This window comes from Hemitrygon akajei, unplaced genomic scaffold, assembly GCF_048418815.1.
Source record: "Hemitrygon akajei unplaced genomic scaffold, sHemAka1.3 Scf000057, whole genome shotgun sequence".
In the NCBI taxonomy this organism is placed as follows: Eukaryota; Metazoa; Chordata; class Chondrichthyes; order Myliobatiformes; family Dasyatidae; genus Hemitrygon; species Hemitrygon akajei.
The window spans coordinates 5,719,165-5,739,506 of record NW_027331943.1 but is presented as its reverse complement, the minus strand read 5'-3'; the positions used below and the strand labels follow the sequence as shown (position 1 = coordinate 5,739,506).

The 20,342-nt window shown below is 45.2% G+C and overlaps 1 protein-coding gene and 1 long non-coding RNA gene across 2 annotated transcripts in view; one reads left to right on the top strand and one right to left on the bottom strand.

Moving 5' to 3' along the window:
* LOC140721496 (uncharacterized) overlaps positions 1-20,342 on the top strand; it is a 1,502,390-nt gene that overhangs the window by 269,333 nt on the left and 1,212,715 nt on the right. The window lies entirely within an intron of this gene.
* LOC140721492 (uncharacterized) overlaps positions 1-20,342 on the bottom strand; it is a 692,273-nt gene that overhangs the window by 170,755 nt on the left and 501,176 nt on the right. The gene's annotated exons all lie outside the window — the stretch shown is intronic.

Here is a 20,342-nt window from a genome sequence, read left to right as displayed (position 1 = left end):
CGAATCACGGCTAATCATCCCACCGAGTCCGCACTGACACCAGACACACCATCACACTGATATTTCATTAATGATCACCATCCAATCTGTTCGGTCGGATCGCAACCAGACCAAAACATCAACGGCCAATTAAACAACTATTGTGAAGGAAAATTATATCGGTAACAACAGCCTTCAGGAAGGGAGCGGCAAGTCGATCGGCTCTGAGGTCACAGTGGAGTGATCACTCTCCAGCCGGAAGGACATCAGCAGAAACGAAGGAATTGTCGTCTTTTTAACAGAGGCTTGGTGAACTCCGAATATGTGAGAATTATTTTATAATTCGGTACAGACGAATGCAGATTCATGTTGAGAGAGGGGGAGAAAGATGTCAGCATCTCCATACCATTTGTGCCTATTGAGGCTACGATTAATATCTCTTTTTTTCGCAGGTGCCTGAAACAATTCGCCGATGCAAGTCAATATTGAGTTTAATCGACAACACAACGAACCAAGATGAGGTGTAATTAGAGGATTTCTGAAGCATGGCTTCAGGAAAGGTAGAGATCTTTGCTTCACCATTTAGTTAATTGAACTAAGAAGACATGAATGTGGGGGACAATTCTGCCTTAATTCAGCAAAGAAACCATCTGTTCAGACACTTTCAACAACGGAAAGTGAGGCTGCGCGTGTTGAACTAAAGAACCAAGCAGGGAGATTGTTTGTAGCCCTGCGGGCACATGCCTTTTAGTGAATGAGGGAGGATCTCTTGCAACGTTTGTAAACATACACTCTCCTGCTCAGATCACACTCAAAGGTGCATCGATTCGTAGTTAAATACAAATAACGTAGTTTATCTCAGAAGCACATAATCAAATGTAACATTTTAGTGGAATGCTCAGCTTGAGAGATGCTGAGTCACCCGGGCACTGCAAGCATTAAAAGTCACAAGCGCTCTAGGCTCCAACTCACAGACTCGGCATTTCTCCGCCGATGCCATATAAGCACCGCTCGCCAACCGATTGCGCCACTAGAGCCCAGAGCTGCAAACGCGTGTTTTTACATATGGAAAGAAAATTTAGGAGAAATTTACAGATATCATAGAGCGTAGAGCCTGAAAATATACAGCGCGTGAAAAGGCCGTTCGGCCCACAATGCATTGTCATACCAGCTAAAAATCAAATCAAAGGCACTCAAACCCTAATCCCTCCTCCCTACCATGTCCATATCCTTCGATCTTCCTTACATCCATGTGCATATCGAGTCAGCAGATCAAATACCACCTATAAAGTTTACTGATAATGCAAGCATTGTTGGTCGAATCTCAGATGGGGACGAGAGGGCGAACAGGGGTGAGATATGTGAACTAGTTGAGTGGTGTCGCAGCAACAACCTTGCACTGAACGTCAGTAAGACGAAAAAGCTCATTGTGGACTTCAGGAAGGAGAGAGGTACCAATCTTCATAGAGGGATCAGAAGTGGAGAGAGTGAGCCGTTTCAGGTTCCTGGGTGTTAAGATCTCTGAGGACTTAACCTGGTCCCGACATATCGATGCAGTTATGAGGAAGGCAAGACAGCGGCTATCCAGTACTTCATTAGGAGATTAAAGAATAAACTCAAACAACTTCTGGAGAGGATTCTGACAGGCTGAATCATTGTCTGGTATGGTGTGGGGACGGGGGGCGGGGGGTAGGTGTTACTACTCTACCGGAAGGATAGATGAGGAGATGGGGAGCTTTATGGTCATGCGGATGAGAACTAAGTATGGTGGAGAACAAGTGAACACTCAGTACTCAGTCGGCGAACTTTCCATGAGCGAAGGTGGCAGGCGACAATTGCAGTATGATTATTAAAGGAACAGTAGCATCTAACCATTCCCCAGCGGAGAGCAGTGTGGAGACTTGAATGGCAGTGTCGAAAGGACGTGGCGGTGGAACGAACCCAAGTGCTGAACACGGGCGCGGAGGCTGAGTCGGGAGGCGTTACCGTCGTAGCGACCGTGGAATGGGTGCCAAAGGAGTCTTTACCCGGAGTCTTGGTTTTTGTAGAGAATTCAGAACCGATGCTAGACTGATAGTCCTAAGATGCATGGAACGAGGTTACTCATACACGAGTCGACTAACAAACTGCCAGCTCCTAGTTGTGGTCACAGGATTTTTACACTGCCTTTGCTGATGGAAAGCAGGTGTTTGTAGGTAGTGGAACCTGGGAATGATTGAGAGCTAAACGAGATGATTAAGGCACAATTTCTGAGCCTGGTGCCAGAGGGGTCAATGACAGGCATCCTTTCATATGTTGGAATAATAACGCTGGAACTCTTCCCTGGTTGGGAACAGATTACTTGATGTTAATCTTCATCTTCTCCTGAATCTTTCCTTGTACGTTGTTACTCTGTGTGTCCAGACGCCACATTATGGCTGAAAATTTTAACTTTCATTTTAGTTCATTATCCGCTCGCAGTGCTACATTTTCTCAGCCAGATCATGTGAACGTTCACTTACCTTTCGCACTTGAGGTCCCTCCAATAATATATCATCAATGCCGCTAAATCTGTGGCACCAAGTGAGAGACAGCTAGTTACCCACCCGCTACCTATTGGATCGTGACATTCAGTCAGCCTTTGTAAATCTGTCCAGTAATACTGAGAAAGTAATCATTTCTCAAACTCCACAGTGCTTCTGATTGATAATCGCCTTGTCAATTCCGCTCCATCAAATTCGCAATATCTGATACAGCACAACCAGACAAAAACAGACAGCAGACGTCAGGCAGCAAGACAGACGAGTAGATAGATAGATAGATAGATAGATAGATAGATAGATAGATAAATAGATAGATAGATAGATAGATAGATAGATAAAAGCACACAGACAGTTATGCCGACCGGCCCTGTGGCTCAGAAGGATAGGGAAAGGAAGAGGAAGGCAGGAAGGCAGTAGTAATAGGGGACTCTATAGTCAGGAGTTCAGACAGGCGATTCTGTGGACACAGGAAAGAAACTCCGAAGGTAGTTTGCCTCCCATGTGCCAGGGTCCGGGATGTTTCTGACCGCGTCCAAGATATCCTGCGGTGGGAGGGAGAACACCAAGAGGTCGTGGAACATATTGGTACCAATAACATAGGTAGGAAAAGGGAAAGGGTCCTGAAAGACGACTACAGGGATTTCGGAAGGAAGTTGAAAAGCAGGACCTCAAAGGTAGTAATCTCGGGATTACCGCCTGTTCCAGGCGACAGTGAGAATAGGAGTAGAATGAGGTGGAGGATAAATGCGTGGCTGAGGGATTGGAGCAGGAGGCAGGGATTCAGATTTCTGGATCATTGGGACCTCTTTTGGTGCGGGTGTGACCTGTACAAAACGAGCGGGTTGCACTTGAATCCCAGGGTGACCAATATCCTGACGGGCAAGTTTGATGGAGCTGTTGGGGAGGCTTGAAACTAGTTTGGCAGGGGGAGGGGTGGGAATCAGAATGAGAGTGAAGGGATTATGGTAGAAAGACAAGAGCATGATGCGACGAGTTCTGAGTTGATGAGGAAGGGGACAGAACATAATTGTAGCCAGTTAAAGGGGTTGAAATGTGTCTATTTCAATGCTAGGAGTATTAGGAACAAGGAGGATGAACTTAGAGCATGGATTAGGATGTGGATCTACGATGTTGTGGTTGTTACCGAAATTTGGTTGAAGGAAGGGCAGGATTGGATGATGTAGGTCCCGGGGTTCAGTTTTTTTAAAAGGAATAGGATGGGAGGTAGAAAAGTGGGGGTGGGTGAGTGGCATTGCAGGTCAGGGATAATATCACGGCTATAGAAAGGGAGAACGCTGCAGAGGGAGTGTCCACTGAGTCGGCGTGGGTGGATGTCAGAAATAGGAAGGGATCAATCACTGTGCTGGGAGTAGACTGTAGGCCCCCAAATAGCCCTCGAGACACCGAGGAGCAGATAAGCAGGCTTATTTTAGAATGATGCTGGAAATACAGGGTAGTAGTTATGGGTGACTTCAACTTCCTTCATATTGACTGGTACCTCCTGAGTGCAAGGGGGATAGATGGGGCTGAACTTGTCAGGCGTGTTAAAGAAGGATTCGTGACACAGTATATGGACCGGCCGACGGGAGGAGAGTCTATACTGGATCTAGTTCTGGGGAATGAACCTGGTCAGGTGACAGACCTCTTGGTGGAGGAGCATTTTGGTGAGAGTGACCACAACTCCCTTAGCTTCAGCCTAGCTATGGAAAAGAAATAAAATCAGACTAAATGGTAAAGTGCTTAACTGGGGAAAGGCTAAATTTGAAGGGATGAGGCAGGAACTAGCAACAGTAAATTGGAAACAAATGTTCAAAGGGGAAAGCACAGAAGTAATGTGGGAAAAGTTTATGGATCACTTGAGCTGGGTTCAGGATAGGTTTGTCCCACTGAGGCAAGGAAAAAATGATAGGAAGAGGGAGCCGTGGCTGACAAAGCATGTGAGGCAACACTTCAAGAGGAAAAAGGAAGCATATATTAGATATAAGAAGCAGGAAGTAGGAGGAGCTTATGAGAAATATAGTGTAGCCAGGAAGGAACTAAAGAAAGGACTTAGGTGAGCTCGAGGGCGGCATGAGAAGGCCTTGGAATGTAGTATTAAGGAGAACCCCAAGGCGTTCAATGCGTATGTGAAGAATAGGAGGATGACGAGAACGAAGGTGGGACCGCTATGGTATAAAGAGGGCAGAGGAGTTAGGGGAGGTCCTAAATTAATACTTTGCTTCAGTATTCACAAGTGAAAAGGATCTTGGTCAGGATGAGGTCGAAGTTGAGAATGTGGAGATTAAGGAAGATGAAGTGCTTAAGACTGATAAATCCCCAGGGCCGGATATGATACACCCCAGGGTGTTCTGGGAATTGAGAGAAGAGATCGCAGGAGCATTAGCTATGACCTTTGAATCCTCTTTGGCTGCAGGGGAAGTGCCGGAGGACTGGAGAATGGCAAATGTAGTTCCTTTGTTTAAAGAAGGCAATAGGGAGAAACTAGTGAACTATAGACCGATGAGTCTTACGTCGGTGGTATGCAAACTACTGGAAAGGATCCTTAAAGATAGGATCTACGAGCATTTGGCGAAGTACATTCTACTCCTGGATAGTCAACATTACTTTGTGAAGGGAAGATCGTGCCTCAGGAGCCTGATTGAGTTTTTTGAAGCGGTAACAAAAGAAATTGATGAGGGTAGGGCCGTGGATGTGGTCTACATGGACTTTAGCAAAGCATTTGACAAGGTCCCTATTGAGAGACTCATCCGGAAAGTCATGAGGCATTGGGATGTGGAACCTTAGCTGTTTGGATAAAAAATTGGCTTAATGGCAGAAAGAAGAGGGTAGCTGTAGAAGTGTACAATGTACAGGGTATGTTAATTAAAATGGCTTCTTTGGTTTTCTGGAGTAGGAATGCTTTTATGTCTGATAAGTGTTTTCTCACGCAGTTGTTTGGTTTTGGACTTGCTGATATGGGGATTGTATTCATTTTTTAACCAATGGGGAATGTTATTTTGGCTTGTGGGGCTGGGAGCTTGGGGGTTTTCGCGGGTTTTCAGGGGAGTCGGGAAGAAGACGCCGAGGAAGGTGGACGTGCGCCGCACTGCTCGGTCGACCAGCCGGGTGGTCCCAGGTGCGAGGACGTGGAGGTCGGAGGAGAGTGACGAGGGGTCGAATGGTTCGATGGTTGAGCTCCAACGATGTGCACTAAACTGACTGAACTTTGATAAGTTGGCGCCTTTTACTTTATTTATTTTCCTTCATATATACTGTATTGCATAGTACTCTTTTAGTTTTAGTAAAATCTTTAAAGTGTATTCCATAAAGGTATTTGGTGTGAGTTTGATATTGTGTGTGTATGCGAGGCATAAACTTGATTCTCACAGCACCTGCGTGTACGGGAGGTGGAGTTGGAGAGCGGTTGGATCTCCTTTTCCCCTAGACATATACCGGCCTGTTGGGTTAGTGTTACAGAAGGAAAGTATTCTGCCTGGAGGTAGGTGACTACGGGAGTGCCGCAGGAATCCGTCCTGGGACCCGCCTTTTGTGATTTTTATAAATGACCTGGATGCAGATGCGGAAGGATGGGTGAGTAAGTTTTCGGATGACACGCAGATTGGAGGAGTTGTGGATGGAGCTGTAGGTAGTAGAAGGTTACAAGAGGATATACACAAGCGGCAGAGTTGGGCAGGAAAATGGCAGATGGAGTTCAATCCGGACAAGTGTGAGGTGATGCAGTTTGGAAGCGCAAACCAGAGGACTGAATACAGAGTTAATGGTCAGTTACTTATCAGTGTGGATGAACAAAGGGACCTTGGGGTGCAAATCCATACATCCCTCAAGGTCGCTGCACAGGTTGATAGGGTAGTTAAGAAGGCCTATAGGATGCTAGGCTTCATTAACAGGGGGATTGAGTTCAAGAGTAGAGAGGCCATGTTGCAACTCTACAATTCTGTGGCGAGTCCGCACTTAGAGTATTGTGTTCAATTCTGGTCACCTCATTATAGGAAGGATGTGGAAGCTATGGAGAGGGTGCAGAGGAGATTTACCAGGATGTTACCTGGTTTGGAGAATAAGTCATATGAAGCAAGTTTAGCAGAGCTGGGACTTTTCTCTTTGGAGCGTTGAAGAATGAGTGGGGACTTGATAGAGGTCTACAAGATTATGAGAGGCATAGATAGGGTGGATAGTCAGTACCTGTTTCCCAGGGCACCAACAGCAAACACCAGAGGGCATACGTACAAAATTAAGGGAGGGAAGTTTAGGGGAGAAATCTGGGGTAAGTTTATTACACGAAGGGTTGTGAGTGCCTGGAATGACTTGCCAGCGATGGCGGTGGAGGCTAAAACATTAAGTGTATTTAAGAGCCTCTTGGAAAGGCACATGGATGAAAGAAAAATGGAGAGTTATGGGGTGGTGTGGGATTAGTACTTTTTTAAAGAATTACATGGGTCGGCACAACCTGGAGGGCTGAAGGGCCTGTACTGTGCTGTAGGCTTCTATGGTTCAATTGTTCTATGGGAAGAAGTATAGTTCAGGTAATTGTGTGAGTCGATGGACTTATGATGTACGACAGTAGATAAGCTGGCTCGGAAGACAGAGAAAGAGAGATTGGAAATGGATCAGGTAAAACTAAAGGCGTGTTGGAAATTGGAGCTGGTTGATGAAATCAACGAGCAGCGTCCAGGAAGTAGCAGCAATGCTGTCGTCAGTGTCCCGCGGGAGATTTCGGACAGTGACACCGCTGTCGGCTTGGAACACGGACCGTTCCACGTAGCCAATAAAAAGGCAGGAATAGCCGGGATCCATGCGAGTGCCTATGGCTACAAGGGTCTTCAAAGTGGGGGAGGGGTGGGCGGGCGGGGGATGTGAATATTTTTACAGGCACTGTACCTGTTATTCGTTCAGCGACAATTGCCAGTTCAACACATTTATTCCAATCTAATCTGAATTGGGTCTGGATGACCGCTGTCCTTACTGCCACTGATATCTGCGATTCATGTTTAGTAGTATGGTTTAGCTGACGGACGTGTTCGTATTCAGGTATTATCGTTATATTTGAGATTCACAGGATAAGCAGTTTGATTCATGTGTGAAAATGTCACCACTAGTAGAACTATTTATGTGTCGGGAAAAGACCCGGTCACATCAGATCCCTCCAAGTATAAACACGATACCATGTGATACTTAAAAATAAAACAGCGAGCTTTTTCTGTGAACATTTTGGGCTATTCCCGATATTATTGAGATCAGAATAACAACAAATAATGTTCCTATCTCCCTCTGTCCGTGTGGGCACTCAATGGGGCCCTTGTTCAAAACTATCTCTCCTCCAACCTCGATAATATCTAGCCCATAACAACTTTCAGGTCAATTCTGTCCGCGGCAACAGGGATTGTAAATGACATCATTGATGACAATGGGTTTTTGACGATTGTAGCTGGATGGAGTATCAGCATTTTATTTCTTGCAATACAGCGGACACTGGAAATGCATTTTTTCGCCAGTGTGATCTCCGTTGTCCAGGAATAACCAGTACCTGCTGGAAATAATGTCTGCAGTACGGTTGCAGGAATAAGGGAGACTTGTGCGGACCGCTGGTAGTCAATGGAGTCGCGCAGAGGACGATCAGCAGAAACCGGAGATGGGGGAGGGAAAGTCGTGCCTGGTGGTAGAGTGGCTATGGAGATGGTGGAAGTTACGGTAAAATATCTTGCATGTGCAGGCTCGTGGCGTGTTGCCTGAGGACAAGGAGACCCAATCTCTTTTATTATTCTGGGTGGGATGGAGTGATGGTACCTGGGGGAAATGCGTCAGAGAATGGTGACAGCAGCATCGATCGTGGTGGAAGGGAATCTCCATTGACTGTAAAATGTCTGGAGATGAAATTCTCATCAATGGAAATGATAGAATGGAATAGCACTTCGGCGAGTGTCCGTTTGGCAGAAAGTATCGTCAAGATAACTGTTGGAGTCAGTAGCATGACTTTGGAAAAGATGTCGGTAGATAATCTCTCCCTGGAGTTGGGAACAGAGAGATCGAGAGACAAGATTGGTGTCGGAACGGGTACAACCTGATCTGAGGGCGGTGTGGCAAGTTGTAGGCCGTGTAGATGAGACTGACGAGCTCAGCGTGGCTGCAGGAAGAGGCACCAATTCAGTTGTCAATGGACTCGCAGCAGCAATTCAGCCGCCACTGTCGGGAATGAACAGGTTGTTTCGGGAACACGGATGTCCTCGCAGGAATATGGCCTTGCAGCTGGACCAACGAATCGGGAGGACGGAGGAATGTACGGTGGAACCATGGGGCGAAATGCACGACAATCAGTAGAGCAGAGAATGGACATGAGCCAGCGAATTCGGGACCAGCATTGCAGCTGCATAAGGGGCTTGTCTATGCAATTTCCGCTTGTGAGGTGTGACAGGAATAAGGATATCGCCGGGCCAAGAGGGACAGAAAGTGCCCGCAATATATAGTGGTATCTGGAGGGCGACGCCGCTAAGTCACGATTTTTTCGGAACAATGAGGGCAAGCGGAGATTTTACCACATTCTTTAGCTGCTCCCTGAACTTGGCCTGTGTAACGGCGTAAAGGGCCGTGTTTGTACAACAGCTCAGAAGCTGCAGAATGATGCCCAGCTCTAGAAGGGAATCTGGCGGAAGCAAACGCATGGGAAGATAATTCAGCCGATCCCATGCGGAGAACACACTGAAAGGTGCCCACAGCAGGATGAAATTACCCGAGACCATCAGCAATAAAACAAGGGATTTCCTGCGTTTCTCCATCTCCGGGTCTCTGGCACTCTGTCCGTTACCGGGAACTCTGAGTCTCCTGCGGGCTCTGCTGGTGACTAAGACGTGCCTGACAGTGATTCCATTCGTAACCAGAACCAGCACAAATGGGAGCACAGGGGTGAGGAAGGAATAAAATAGGTCAATTTGATTCGTGAAATGTAAAAACTGATATCTCTGTTGACAAATGAATGGAGCAATTATCCATGTGTATTTCTCTGACAGTCGAAAATACCAGTAAATATTCTTTAAATTGCTGATCACAGTGACTGTCCCCAAAACCACGGACGCAGTTTTCCGCGTGCAATATTTCGTTTTCAACTTTTGGCAACAAATGGCGACAAACCGATCAAAGGTGAACGTGACGGTGAACCAGACAGAACAGTCGGTTGCGGTGTAAATCAGAGCAGCGTGGATATTACACCCCTTGGGCATTGAGCGGTCGAAAACGAAGGGATGAATGTACGTAAGTGGAATCTTGCTCAATATCAGGTCCAGGATAAGAACCAGAAGATCCGCCGCTGCCATGGCAACCAGATAGCAAGTGACAACTCTGGAGAGGCCGCACTTTCCCCGAGACAGGATGAATATGGTCACCATGTTCACTGCGAAGCAGAATAAACAGTCAGGGCAAATACAACAGGAAGAGCTCTCTTAAAACGAGTGTAATGTGTGTCAATGATTGAAATGAGTGTACCTGACGGAATAATGTAATCGTAGCGATTACCAGTTGAATAAAATTGAACCATTTTGCAAAGTAGTGTAATCTTAGCGCAATCTGTTCGATCGAAAATCAGCAACGAAACGGAAAGCGAAGAACACAGGTAACGACGGCCGATGGTTGTGAAATTCCGTACATGCTGAGGGAAAAAGATCCGAATGATGCTCCGCGGAATCTCCGTGAAATAATTATCCTTGACACCCACCATCTCTGGCTGAGGCGCAAATTCCCGTCCCTGATCCTTAGCCAGGGCGGCTGAATTTGCAGATGTAGTCCAAAACCTTATTTTTGTACATCACTTCCTGTTTGCCAACATTGAGGGAGTATTACCTTGAAATCGTACCACGAGTCTCGCCAGCTCCTCCTTGTACTTCTGCCTTTACAATCCTATGCCAGTCATTAATGTCTCGAAAATGCCTTATTTTTTCAGCAACAGTGAAACTGATTTGTCACCAGAACAATACGTCATGGTCAGCATTTCAAGAATTTACTGTGGTCTATCATGTTCTCAGAAAAAAAATCATGTTTTCAGAAATATGTTCCTTAGGCTTTACACACGGTCAAATGCAGCTGGCGTGAAAATATATATTAAAGATCATTGCATTTTACAATTTTTGGGTCCCAGTCGGAAAATGCATTTGATGAACACAGTGGGCAGGAGGGTGGCCAGAGCCAGAAGATGCAACCAGCGATTATATTCCGGAGACAATGCTTCCTTTGCTTCAGCGGCACCTCGGTCAGCACATGGAAGTTGGAAAGGAACTAACGAATTTGTTAACTTTCTAATCCGACCGATGTTGTTGGAGATGATCAGAGAGAAACGGAGGAGGGGTCGTCACACTAACGTCATTCTTTCTGCTGGAAGGCAGATAATTAGATGATTTATCCAACACAATTCTGCGGCAGCCTCACGCTGCCAACTGAAACGATAGCAAAAGAAATGTGGATACAGAGCTGGCGAACGCAAAACGCGCGGAAGCGGAGCCATTAAGATAAATGTTCACAGTTTAGAGAACGTAATGCCGCTGCTGAACGACACCCAATGTGGAAACGTGAAGAACGAACGACGTTTTCTAAGGAACTCCCGCAAGCCTATAGGGCGAGATAGGAGCCAAAATGCGAAAGACACCTCGATAATGTGGTCGGCACGGCCGAAGGTCTTGACAGCGGAGGGACCTGGTTAAGTTCACGGGAATCTTGGACTACAGATGACCGATCAGACCGATTAGCCACGGAAAGACTAGGGGTTGGTACCCAGTTTATTTGCAACTGACCCTCAAGTGAGGGGAAACAAAATCTTGATTCATCGCAGACATTCTCGCGGCGAGGATAAAGTGAATGGAAAGCGGAGATCCATTTTTATATGCAATGGTTCAACGTCTCGGTGGTAGGCTGCTGTGCTGAGCGACTGTCAGTAAGTTTACTCGTCAGAAATTTAACCATTACATCAGGAGCATTAACTGAGCCAGCCTGACCACGCCACAGGACCATAAGCTACTTAAATCATGATTGACGTGTTTCCCTTCCAAAACTGTCTTCTTACCTTCTCTACATAAACGTTGATGTCTCAGTTAACAACAGCTTAAATTACGCAAATACGGGCACAGGGCCATCAAACGCGCCTCATACGTGAGATCGTTTAATCGCTGGACCATTCTCGTAAACCTGCTCTGTATCAACACCACTGCCAACACATACTCTCTTGAACAGAGATCGTCGGGACAGAAAACCACCAAAGTGCATAGGAAAAAGGTTTGTTTAATTAACACATTGTAGTGCGACAGCATCATTAATTATTAGAATGAGAGGTACACGTGATAAGAAAAGTGCGGTGACGTATTAAAGAGAGACTCACCAGGAAGAGCAATAATGGCGAGGACGGGGAAGAAAACCACTTGAATGGCGACGAGAACATATGTAACTCGAAAATCTACCGGCACCCAATAGTCTGTAGAAATGTATGGAAACATCCAGAAGACACTTCTCCCATTTCCCGTTATATTCCAGGCTGCGCTTCCCGGATTCCGATCCATGACAGAATGAGCCAGTCCGTCCTCACTCTCCCTGACACTGCAGCTCCGCTTATCTGTCCGTGGCAGGGGAAGCTGCTCTCGCTGAAACTGAGGGAACCGAGTGATCGGGGCTCTTATTAAACAGAGAGAAAAATAATCTCCGGTGACGTCAGTAGCCTACCCTGAAAAGACTCTAATTATTTTCCGTAAAGCTACAGGAAGAGTTAACCCTTGGTCTACCAGGTGGCTGAGGAAGAACTGTGTAGATAAATGCTGCTGTGGCCACATATCCTGAAATTACTAAAATAAATTTTAAAAATATCCCACTGCACTGGTTTAGCACAGTTTGAAGTGGAAATAAGTCCAAAATGAGCAGATATATGCATTTTCCTTAAAACACCTGGGTTAGCAAAGCGGTAAATTAGTCAAAAATCACATTTGATCCATCTTGGTTGGTGTAAGATGAATGGAAGAAAACAGCGGTTCTGAAAGAGAGCGGCATTAGTGTGGAAAGTAGAGGTTTTCTGAGACAGATAAGGACCGTCAGCCATCTGTGCAAATGTGCTCTCATGTTCGACAGGAGTAGCAGGTGGACAAGAAAGGTAGACAAGGGGAGGAAGGGAAGAGTGAGAGTGAAAGAGACAGTCAGAGAGGGAGAGAGAAGGAGGGAGAGAGAGAGAAAGGGTGAAAGAGAGAGAGAGAGAAAGGGTGAGAGAGAGGAGGGACAGAGAAAGACAGAGAGAGATATACAGAGACAATAACGATGGAGTTAACTGTCGGCAACTGGGTTCCTTCCAGCGCAATGCGGATCAGATCACTGAGTGGTCAATAAGTATTCTTTGCGACGGTCTTTCTGTGGTTTCACAAGAGGCTGATTATTATTTTTCATGTCATCCTGATATGCTACTAGATTACCAATCTTCAACATGGGCACTGCGTCTCACTTTCCTGTAAAATCCTGATGCTGTTGAACCAGAAATTAGTAAGAAAAATACAATGTTTTCCTTACGGTCCATAAGCATCCCCACATCGCATACAAAGCCCAGGCCGCAGACAAACAGAGATTTCTACTGTATGGCCGATGATCATAACCCTCCCCACACCGCATACAAAGCCCAGGCCGCAGACAGACAGAGGTTTCCACTGTATGGCCGATGATCATAAGCCTCCCCACACCGCATACAAAGCCCAGGCCGCAGACAAACAGAGATTTCCACTGTATGGCCGATGATCATAAGCCTCCCCACACCGCATACAAAGCCCAGGCCGCAGGCAAACAGAGATTTCCACTGTATGGCAGATGATGCTGTTCCGCTGTCTGCAATGTGTCGGAGTGATCAGATGCGCTTTAATCCAGGCAGAATCAGCATTTGTCTATAAAGTGACTTTGTATTTGTTGGCAAGCAAACGTGTCGCTGTAACTTTGTACAATTTACCCTCGATTGAAGATCACACAGAAATAAACATCCACCAGTGCTCTAAATGTGTTATTCGGATTATTTTATTATTTGTTTTTTCCTCTTTATTCGGTTCCTTGGAATGTTTCCTCTCACTTGAGCAGTGTCCGCAATCCTATGGGATTTCAACAAAGTCTATGGACACTAGAATTGTTTTCATTTTCCACAGACATGGTATATTTGTAAGCCTGCAAAGGCTGAACTAAAACTTCTATTCCTGACTGTTATTTATCTCTGTTGCGTTTGCAATGAATTCCCTTAGAATTCAGCTTAGAGATCTAGAAGCAGCGGAACGGGCACGTTTATTCGAATTGTCGATAGCAATAAATTTGAAAAAGAATGTGTATCAAGCAGGGAAAATTTTGATTAAAAGTATACATGTTCTATTAAACATATTTCTTTGCCACAAGAAAAGTCAGGCAAGCACAGTCGTGTAACGTTCAATAAACCATTGCAGAGTAAGTGCCGAAGAAATATATCATTGCATGCTCCTGTAGGCACCCTTACGTCCAGCCACTGAATACAAACGGCAGATGATTATGTAACTTCAGCTTCTTTATATGCTAACCAACTGAACAGCAATCACATTTAGATTTGACGTATTAGTCCCAAATTTCTTCGGTGCGTGTGCAAAGAATCCCTTTAGTCCTACTGATGTGTAACCCTGTGCGATAAGAACATGGAATAGTACAGCACATTACAGGCCCTTCGTTGTGCCGACCCTCAAACCCTGCATCCCATATAATCCCCCCCGCACCTTAGATTCCTCCATATACCTGTCTAGTAGTCTCTTAAACTTCACTAGTGTATCTGCATCGACCACTAACTCAGGCAGAGCATTCCACGCACCAACCACTCTGAGTTAAAAAAAACTTTCTTTAATATCCCCCTTGAACTTCCCTCCCCTTATCTTAAAGCCATGTCCTCTTGTATTGAGCAGTGGTGCCCTGGGGAAAAGGCGCTGGCTGTCCGCTCTATCTATTCCTCTTAATATCTTGTACACCTCTATCATGTCTCCTCTCATCCTCCTTCTCTCCAAAGAGGAAAGCCTTAGCTCCCTTCATCTCTGATCATAATCCATACTCTCTAAACCGGGCGGCATCCTGGTAAATCTCCTCTGTACCCTTTCCAATGCTTCCACATCCTTCCTATATTGAGGCGACCAGAACTGGACACAATACTCCACGTGTGGCCTAACCAGAATTTTATAGAGCTGCATCATTACATCGCCACTCTTAAACTCTATCCCTCGTCTTATGAAAGCTAACACCCCATAAGCTTTCTTAAATAACCTACCTACCTGTGAAGCAACTTTCAGGGATCTATGGACATGTACTCAGATCCCTCTGCTCCTCCACACTTACAATAATCCTGCTATTTACTTTGTACTCTGCCTTGGAGTTTTTCCTTCCAAAGTGTAACACGTGACACTTCTCCGGGTTGAACTCCATCTGCCACTTCTTAGCCCACTTCTGCATCCTATCAAAGTCTCTCTGCAATCTTCAACAATCCTCTACACGACCAACCTGTGTGTCGTCTGCAAACTTGCCAACCCACCAGCCTGCGCTTTCTCGGGTCTATTCGGTGTGCTACCCCTGCCCAATATAATGATTAAAATTAAACACAATAAACGTTCTTCCGCAACAACTTCAGTGTTTACTGATATTCTTGCGAAAAAAAATCAGCATATGATGTTTAGGGTACAGGAAATCCCATCAATGATGTAAATGCTGAGGTTTTGACTGTTGAGTTTGTTTCTCGCTGAACAAACAGCTTTTATATTTGCCGGCGTGTGAGCGGCCATTGATATTATGAATATTGTTACACCTGTCCTTCGTAACCTGTGACGATGTAATGTAGTAAATGCTGATTATGATTTATCCACTGCATATGTTTATGGTAGACAGGTAGAGTATTGCCTGGAATCCATCGTCTGCGTGGAAGCTAAAGTTGAAATGAGTATCGTGTCTCCACGAAACTGCATTACTGCGACCTTAAATCACTTCGCCTCGTCGCTCGTTCTGTAAAATAAAGCTATCTTTTGATGTGCATTTGATATAATTTCCAATCTAGTGCGCAGTGGATACCTATACTGCATAAAAACCAGACCAGATGCAATTTGACAAATTCAAATCTTTTAGCATTATGATAACGCTATATGAACTGCACTCTTAAGGGAAAATCCAGTGCACGGTGTAGGCGGTGATCCTGCTTTAGAGATTAGCGGTGAAGCTGCAGGACCTACCTGTGCTGCTAGTTCCGCTGTCATTTTGAGCAGTATTGTCATTGCGGTCCACGCTGGTAACAACGAAACGAGTAATGTACAGAAAACAGGATTGCACTCTGCTGATCACTTTCATCTGGAGAATCGAAAATCAGCTGGCTGCAAGGTTCACAACAGCAGTGAATAAATCGCCAATTGTATTCTATGCATAGAGGAGGAATTTCAAATATTGGTGTCTTTGGAATGGAGTTCAGCGAGTGACCAGGAATCGCAGTGACATCATCACTGTCATCAGAGTTAAGACTCCAGACACAACAACATGATTAACATGGTCAAAGATGGGCGTGAAATAGTAATGACGTCATCCGCGAGGCCAGTAGTGAGATCATCATCTCAGTTCAGTCGGCTGAAGTTGAACAGCAGTGGCAGTGATGTAATTCAATCAATGATAACTTCAGTGTGAGCAGCGACCTGTTTGAAAGTGTAGGCCATTTTACTTATTGAAATAAAGAGCCCGTGATCATTCCGACGTTCCATTATTACACTCTGCTTCCCGCAACACACAGGAAATGCTGGTGGAACGCAGCAGGCCAGGCAGCGTCAGTAGGAAGAAGTACAGTCGACGTTTCGGGCCGAGACCCTTCGTCAGGACGAACTGAAAGAAAAGATATTAAGGGATTTAAAAATGGGAGGGGTAAGGAAAATACTAAATGATAGAAGACAGGAGGGGGAGGAGCTGGAAAGTTGATTGGCAAAAGGGAGAGGGAAAGGATCATGGGACTGGATCATGGGACGGGAGGACTAGAGAGAAAAAAAGGAGGAGGGAGCACCAGAGGGAGCTGGAGAACAGGCAAGGCCCGAAACGTCGACTGTACGTCTTCCTAGAGATGCTGCCTGGCCTGCTGCGTTCCTCCAGCATTTTGTGTGTGTTGCTTGAATTTCCAGCATCTGCAGATTTCCTCGTGTTTGACTCTGCTTCCTGTCCGCTGATCTGTAGTTCCATTCCAGAGAGTGGCTGTTCATAAAGTCCCAGAGATGAGTCTGATTGTGATCGGCGAAGATTTCGGGCAGATTGATCAAGACCGTGTTTCACATCCGTCCCCTTTTCCAGAGAACTCTGTCTTGAATGTTCACTCCTGTTGTAGCAAACATTTCTAATTGTTGCAAAATCATTATCAATAATGTGTTATTTCATTCTATACCAACCCGTGGCATGTTCTATATTTCTGCATGTGCTGAACTATAAAGGGTTAGCTAGATCTATTTCTGACAGTAATTAATCTGATATGTGATGTGCAATAATTCTCTTTCTTTTTGTGCATAGCCTGGTTGAAACAACATAAACATAAACATTTATTTGCAGTATTCACAATATGTTAAACGTGTTAAACGTATCTTTAGACGCAGAGAATATATGTTAACAATTATATATACTACATTATTGACTGCTTTGGGCATCAGAAAAAAATACATCTGAAGAAAGCTGAAGTAAACAGGATATTTTTATTTTTCCCGGTGTGTTCCATTATCTGCACCACTGAAAACAAGTTGCACCGTTTTCATACTTTAGGTTCTTTATCCGCTTCTCCGCTGGAAAATGCCCAGAGATTTCTTTCTGAAGATGGACCAAATAAAAGAGTTGTAGAGATCTCCCTTCCTCCGCTAGACTGCAGGTCACATTTGAGCAAACATGGTTACCCTCCACCTCACCGATCAGGGGTACATGCAGTTATGTGAGCTGGTGGAAGATGGTCGTATGAGCAGCTGGTGTCTATCACAGGACCCGGTTATGCGACCATCCACTAACGTCGGACAGATAATCTTTGAAGTGTGCTGATTGTCGCTGGGGTAATCGAACACCGGGACGATTTATTGCCGTTTTAGTCAATTGACATTGACGACTAGAATGAGATCGTGTTGCAGTTTCTGGAGGAGATTCTGGAGAGGGAACGATCTTTACCAAAGGGACGAGTTACTCTTGAATCAGAGGAGCCTGATGTGCTGGCGGGCAGGTAGGCTGGAATTTCCTGGGGGGGTTTAAACAAAATTGCAGTCAGTCGGATAAGATGGAGCGTAAAAGGCGAGAAAAATAGCAATGGGTGAATACTGGACTGAAGGCGTTCTATTTGAATGCACGTAGTGTACTGGACATGGTTGAAGAACTTCTCGCAGAATTTCATATGGGAATACGAGTATAGGATGTTGTAAGAATCACTGAATCGTTGCTGAAGGAAGATTATGACTGGGAGAATGTCAATGATATACATTGCAGTAAAAGGCTAGCCAAGAATGTAGAAGGGGCAGTGTTGCTCTGTTGGTTAAATGTGAAATTAAATCATTTAAAAGAGGTGATATGGGGTTGCAAGGTGTTGAGTCATTGTGGATAGAACAACGAACTGTAAGGATAAAAACCATTATGTGAGTTATATTTACAGACAACCCAAACCAGAATAAGGATTTGGTCTAAAAAATATAACATGAGATAGAAAACGCCTGTCGAAAGGGAAGGACGATAATCGTCATGAGGGTTTAAAATATTGCGCAAGACTGGGAAAATCATGCTGATCCTGGACTCCAAGGGACAGAGTTTCGAGAATTCCTGCGCGGTGGCTTTTCAGAGCAGCTCGAGGTTGAGCCCACCGGGAGATACTGTGTAATGAGCCGGAAATGATCAGAGGACTTTGGTGAAAATGATCACGACATGATCGAACTCAACCTCAAAATTGAAAAAAAAGGATGCATCAAAATTACAGTGGAGTAGAGGGAATTACAAAGCCTTTTGAGAGGAGTTCCCCAGAATCGATTGGAAAAGAACACAGGCAGGCATGACAGCAGAACAGTCTGTAGTTTCCGAAAGGAATTTCGAAAGCACACAATATATACTTTCTAAATTGGAGATGCGTTATAAAGGAAGATGATGGAACCGTGGCACAGAACACTATTCAACGCCAACATCATAGGCATAGAGAAGGCATACAATACAATAAGTATTAGCGGGAAGTAAAATGATTGGGAAATTTTATATGCCAGCAGAAGGCAAAATAAAACTCATTGAAAAGTTAAAGAAGGAATGCTACATAATGCTAGCCAATATGATTAAAGAATATACCAAAAGTTTTTTTGTTCAGATACACAAAGAGTAAGAGCGAGGCGAAAGAGGAAAGCGATGATCGAGAGGCAGTAATGGGGGATAATAAAATGGTGGACGCACTGAATAAGCATTTTGCATCAATTTTCAAGTCGAGTCAAGTCGTCACTTTTAAATGTCATTTCGACCAAAACCGCTGCTACAGTACATCGTAAACATGAGACAACGTTTTTCAGGACCATGGTGTTACATGACACAGTACAAAATCTAGACTGAACGACGTAAAAAACAACACAGAAAAAAAACTACACTAGACCACAGACCTACCCAGGACTGCATAAAGTATACAAAATAGTGCAGGCATTACAATAAATAATAAACAAGACAGTAGGGCAGTAAGGTATCAGTCCAGTTTCTGGGTACTGAGGAGTTTGATAGCTTGGGGGAAGAAACTGTTACATAGTCTGGTCGTGAGAGCCCGAATGCTTCGGTGCCTTTTCCCAGATGGCAGGAGGGAGAAGAGATTGTATGAGGGGTGCATGGGGTCCTTCATAATGCTGTTTGCTTTGCGGATGCAGCGTGTAGTGTAAATGTCCGTAATGGCGGGAAGAGAGACCCCGAGTATCTTCTCAGCTGACCTCACTATCCGCTGCAGGGTCTTACGATCCGAGATGATGCAATTTCCGAACCAGGCTATGATGCAGCTGCTCAGGATGCTCTCAATACAACCCCTGTAGAATGTGATGAGGATGGAGGGGTGAGCGATGGACTTTCCTCAGCCTTTGCAGAAAGTAGAGACGCTGCTGGGCTTCCTGTGCTATCGAGCTGATGTTGAGGGACCAGCTGGGATTCTCTGCCCCGTAAACACACAGAAATTTGATGCTCATAACGATCTCTACCGAGGAGCCGTCGATGTTCAGCGGGGAGTGGTCGCTCCGTTCCCTCCTGAAGTCAACAACCATCTCTTTTGTTTTGTTCACATTCAGAGACAGGTTGTTGGCTCTGCACCAGTCCGTTAGCCGCTGCACCTCCTCTCTGTAAGCTGACTCGTCGTTCATGCTGATGAGACCCACCACGGTCGTGTCATCGGCGAACTTGATTATGAAATTCGAGCTGTGTGTTGCAGCACAGTCGTGGGTCAGGAGAGTGAACAGCAGTGGACTGAGCACAGCCTGGCGGGGGGCGTGCTCAGTGTGATGGTTTTGGGGATGCTGCTCCCGTTCCGGACTGACTGAGGTCTCCCATTCAGGAATTCTAGGATTCTGTTGCAGAGGGAGGTGTCTGAGGAATTGAATGCATGTCGGATTTTTTTACTGTATTCGTAGATAAAGGTTGGGAGGCGATAGTATTCGCTGCTATTTATATCAATGAGAGGAGACTTTATCCGCTTGTTTACATAAATGATTTGAGCGGTTGCTCTGAAATTAATGTTCAGAGTTTTTCCATCCGTCACTGATAAAAAAACGTTTGATGTAGGTGTAAATGAAAAAGCAGGAGTTTTTTTTGAATGTTTAATTCCGCAGAACACAGTCAGTTTCTTGACAGGCAGGGGAGTGACCTGTTGCA